This window comes from Gopherus evgoodei, chromosome 21 (genome assembly GCF_007399415.2).
Source record: "Gopherus evgoodei ecotype Sinaloan lineage chromosome 21, rGopEvg1_v1.p, whole genome shotgun sequence".
Taxonomy (NCBI): Eukaryota; Metazoa; Chordata; order Testudines; family Testudinidae; genus Gopherus; species Gopherus evgoodei.
In genome coordinates this window covers 12,069,795-12,075,259 of record NC_044342.1, presented here as the reverse complement: position 1 = coordinate 12,075,259, position 5,465 = coordinate 12,069,795, and the positions used below count along the sequence as shown (strand labels likewise).

General features: G+C 50.5%; 1 pseudogene; it reads left to right on the top strand.

Moving 5' to 3' along the window:
* Positions 1 to 408: 408 nt before the first annotated feature.
* LOC115638067 lies at positions 409 to 933 on the top strand (annotated as a pseudogene).
* The last annotated feature ends 4,532 nt before the right edge of the window (positions 934 to 5,465 follow it).

Below are 5,465 nucleotides of genomic sequence, written 5' to 3'. Positions count from 1 at the left end.
CAGGACAGAGGTGAGAACAGTATCACTTGGGACTGGGGGACCAGGATAGCTAGGCTTTCTCCTCAACTCTGGCATGGGAATAGGTGAGAATAGAAGACTAGCATCCAGAACGCCTGCGTTCTATTTCCCACTCTGGGAAAAGAGTGAGGAATAGTAGATTAGAGGAAATGGTGGCCCTGGTCTCAGCTGGGGTCCCAGCAATGGCTGGCATGGTGGGGTCCTGATATCAACTGTAGCATCTAAGGGCTACTGTCATGCAGATAATGAGAAGCCTCCTGTTTCAAGCTTCCTGGGGAAGGAGGGGATGACGGTGGCGGGGGGTGGTGGGGGGGGGGAAAGAAGGGAACAACAGAAGGGATAGGGGCTTTCAGGGCAAAATGGGGTGAGAGGGGTTTGGTGGGAGATTCCATGGAGAAGGGAGATCCCTACCCAGCTCTGTCTCCACCCATCTCCCCCTTCTCCCCACTGCAGGTCGATCCAGACACAGCCATGGCTCCAAAAATATCCTTCCCTGTGCTCCTGCTGCCCCTTGGCCTGCTCGGGCTTGGCTGGCTGTGGCCAGTGGGCAGCTGTGGGATGAGAAGAATGACAAATTCCTGCTGAAGCACTGGAATTACCCCAGGAGCGAGGACTCCAGTGGCACCTACTGTGATGCTATGATGCAGAACCGGGAGATGTACAGCAAGGAGACCAATACCTTCATCCACCACCCACAGGAGTCATCAACAGCATCTGCAACCTGGGCGGGACACCGGGCAAGCCAAATGAACGCCACAGCGTCGCTCCCTTCGACATCACCGTCTGCGCCTTTAACTCAACAGGCCACACCTATGCCGAGACACGCTATGTCTGCAGAATTGTCCTCGACTGCTGGAAAGGGCTCCCCATAAACTATGTGAGGCACATATAGGGCCCAGCTCTGGGCATGGAGTCAGACAGGGGATCTGGCTGCTTCCTCTAACCTTTGTTCTGTCCCTTCCACATCAGCAACAGCACCCAGCTCTGAACACTGGTCAGATCATTTAGGTGCTGCCATCCCTCACCGGCCTCTGCCCATGATAGAGCAGAGCCACCCCTTTACCATCCTGTACAGCCTGCTGCCACATAGCAGCAACACCTGCCCCTTCATTAATTTAATTAATCCATTAATTTCACCCATCTAGTATTCAGCCTGATACTAGATCGTCCTCATATTCACAGCAAGTCAGTGCTATTTGTCATTTTGCGTTATTTTTGCACATTCCCCCCACTCCCTGCTTCCTGCAGTTCTGTGTGCTCTCCAAACTCAGTAAAACCTGATACCTACAAAGAAGTCTCTGGCTTGTTGGAGATAGCAAGGAGATGAGTCACTGAACATTTAAGGAGTGTGCTGGGAAAGTGTTGTGGTTTTACAGTTAGTTTCTCTGTGCTTTCAGTCAGTCTCTGCCTAGTGTTAGGGAAAGAATGCAGGAGTCCTGACTGCTGCCTCTAGCCCTGGTCTAACCCATTAGACCTCACCTTCCCATGAGAGCTGAGAATAGAACCTAGGAATCCTGAATTTTTATCTGTCATGTTTTAACCTACTGCACCCCACGCTCCACCTAGGAACATGGTTAGAACCCACGAATCCTGATTCCCAGCTGCTCTTGTGCTAACCTACTAGATCCCACTCCCTTCCCCTAAAACAGACCTGACACAACAGATATAAACCTCCATGCTTCAGGGCAGGAACCATTCACTAACTGAGTATGGTCAGGAAGAAACTTTGCCTCTGAGCAAGTTTTACCCTAATTCCTCTTGTGGGGGAGAGAATTCCTTTCCCTGCAGGACATGGGGCTAAGGTCAAAGACTGAGTTTGAGGGACCCCCCACTCTGTGCCACCCTCAAAATCATTGCTGTCTATTAGTGTTAAGGATGGGTGGGATTAAAAGGTAATTTGGGCCAGAATCCTTGCTCAGGGCTTGAGCAAGGGTGGGGATAAAATTGACCAGGGCAGGACAGTACTGCTCTGGGGTCCCAGGCTGAGAAGCTGATTCATAGAGAGCCTGTACGTAAATGCAGCTGGGTGTGTCCCTACCTGTGTGAATGCTGGAGGGCTTTGCAGCTTTTCAGAGTAGTACAGTGTGAGAGGGAGCCCAGGCTTGTGGATGGGGGGCTCAATGCTACCCCAGTTCCAGGTGGCTCTGTGGTGGAGGGGACCCATCACACTGGGTTCTGTTCCTCATTGATCACATACACTCCATGGGCAGCAAAGCCTGATGTGGCAGCTTTCCTGCCTGCCAGGGCTGAGTGGAGGTGAAGAAGTGGGAGTTTTCTGAAATATTTTTATGACTTCCATGTGTCTCTCAGTTTCCCCTCTATACTGCATGGTTATCCAGTGGCTGGAAAAGGACTGATTGCTCTCTGGGAAGTTGAGAAATATAGGTATGAACATTGCCTGGCTACCATTCCAAAGGACTGGCCCAGGCCAATCCTGTTTCAATGGAGAATCTGAGAAGACAACAGCAAACCCAACTCCCAAGATGTTGACACCTAGCACCCAGAGGGAGATAGATTTCACCTCTCCACAGAGAAGCTGAACAATCCCCCTGCTGGAGATCAAAGGATGGGAAGGTGTGAGGTGGAGGATGAGAGCTGGGGGCAGGGAAGAATCAGGGCTCTCACTGGGACTCTGACCAAAGAGGTCACATGGAGACAGACAGAGCTTGGCCCAAGGGGTTCCCTCAAGCTTAGCCAGGCACTGGGCTCCCCAGGATGGTCTGTGCTGTAACCTTTATCTCTCTGTGCTGACCTAAGGGCTTCCTAGGCTGTGCTCAGGTGACTCATGAACCCAACTCTTGTGACAGTGCTGTGTGACCATGCAAAGGCTGGGTAGGGCGTGTTCATCCCTGCAGCATGGCCATGTCTCTCCCAGGAGTCTGGCTCAGTTGCATTCTCCAGACAGAGTTCATGGCGTGAAGCAGGAGGGCTGGAGACCCCTAGGTTAAGTCTTAGGAGGTGGTGAGGCTGTGTGAAGAGTCAGACCCTCGCAGATGGTCTGGCACACTGCAGGGTTTCCTCCTAAAGACTGTTCCAAAGCAGGGATTGTAGCCCTTGTCCTGTGGATCCAGGAAAAGAGAGCAGGAATGCTTTTCCAGAGCTTGGGGGCTTCCCCAGCCGGGCAAAGAGACTCACCATCCGGATGCCTCCTCACATCTGGGCACGGCGTTGTGCGGCTTCTCCCCCACTCCAGCCCTGCTAAATGGCCAGCCAGGCTACTGGAGGTCCCTTGACGGCTGTGACCTGCTTCTCTGGCCAGGTCACTCTTGGCTCTCGCTGCCTTCGAGGTAATCCAGAGTCCAGCCCAAACCACAGGGAAATCTCATGTCTGGTGGCCTCAATACCAGGTCCTCGGCCCACACTGGGGGCTTGATGTTGTGTCCCCTGGAAGCCTGGCCTTCTCCCTTGAGTCTGGGGAGCACTAGGGGAACCCAGGCCCTTCTCTGGCCTCCAGCTTAGGGACCCTGTTTTGGGAGGGTTCCTTAAATCTCCCATCACTTCCCTGGGATGCCCTGACCTGTCCTTGCTCATCAGCATTTCCCCTGAAAAGCGACAAAGAGTCCTGTGGCACCTTATAAACTAACAGACGTTTTGGAGCAAAAGCTCATGCTCCAAAACATCTGTCAGTCTATAAGGTGCCACAGGACTCTTTGTCACTTTTCACAGATCCAGACTAACACGGCTACCTCTCTGATTCTTGACAGCATTTCCCCTGCATCTGTGAACGCTGCTGTTCCCACCATGGCTCTGTCATGGAGTTTAAGGCAAGAAGGGGCCACTAGATCATCTGCTCTGATCTCCTGCCTAGCCACTAACACCACTGCTCACTCACTCACACACCCAGCCCAACAACTGAAATGGGGCCAAAGAGTCATGGCCCACAGGAGAGTAGATTTTATGTGACACAGGCAGAGAATAAGAGGGATCCAACTGCACCACAATGGCAGGGAAATGATTAAATGAGATCTACCCAGGTAATCCTGGCAACCCACCCACAAGCTGCAGAGGAGGGTAACCCCTTCCTCCCTCCTTCAAGGTGACTGCCAATCTCATCTGGGAGGAAAATTCCTTCCTGACCCTGCATGCAGCTATCACTTAGACCAGAGTATGTGAGCAAGAACCAGCCAGCCCAGCAACTGGGAGAGAGAAAGGCTTGGTGCCACCTCAGAACCCTGGCCCACCCCGTCCAATGTCCCATCACCAGCTGTGGCCTCCCTGTTGCTTCAGAGGAAGGTGATCAAAGAAAACAAAACAAAAAATCTTCACCCCTCACACAACCCCAAAACCAGAATATGTGGGAGGAGAGGAGGAAAACCCTTTCCGGACCTGGCAGATGACAGACTGAAACCATGACGATGAGACTTAGGAATTTAAGAGATAATCCAGAAGTGAGCCACAGGGATGCTGATCTTTGCTCTCCTCTCAAGCAACCCTGTCCTACAATTGTCAAGGTTTTTCCCCACTTTGAACTTTAGAGTCCAAAAAGTGGGGACCTGCATGATCACTTCTAAACTTAATTACTAGCTTAAATTTGGTACGTTGCCAGCAGCCAAAATATAGTGTTTGGCACACTTCCTGTTTCCCCAAAACCTTCCCTGGGGAACCCAAGACCCAAACCCCTTGGGTCTTAAAACAAGGAGAAATAAACCATCCCCACCTCTCCTTCCCCCCCCCAGACTTACCCCTCCCTGGGTTGCCGTGGGAAGCTACACAGATTCAAACTCCTTGGATCTTAAAACAAAAAGGAATTAACCATTCCCTTCCTTTTCCCCCCACCAATCCCTGGTGAGTTCAGACCCATTCCCCTTGGGTCTTAAAACAAGGAATAAAATCAATCAGGTTCTTAAAAAAGGAAAACTTTTAATTAAAGAAAGAAAAAGTAAAAATTATCTCTGTAAAATCAGGATGGAAAATGTTTACAGGGTACTCAGTTTCATATAGCCTAGAGGGACTCCCACCCACCCCCAGCCTGAAATTCAAAGTTACAGCAAACAGAGGTAAAAATCCTTCCAGCAATAGGAAAAGCATTCACAAGTTGAAAGAAAACAAACATAAAACTAATCCGCCTTGCCTGGCTACTTACAAGTTTGAAACATAAAAGACTGATTCAGAAAGATTTGGAGAGTCTGGCTGCACGTCTGGTCCCCCTTTTTCCCAAGAGCAAACAATGAACAAAACAAACAGCACAAACAAAGACTTCCCTCCACCAAGATTTGAAAGTATCTTGTCCCCCCATTGGTCCTCTGGTCAGGTGTCAGCCAGGTTCAGTGAGCTTCTTAACCCTTTACAGGTAAAAGAGACATTAACCCTTAACCATCTGTTTATGACAACAATGCCATTCATAAATTTGTCCAGCTCATTCTTAAAATTCATTACATCATTTTTCCCCGTATTTCCTATTGGGGGGCTGCTCCAGGACCTTGCCCCACCAGTGTTTAGAAATGTTC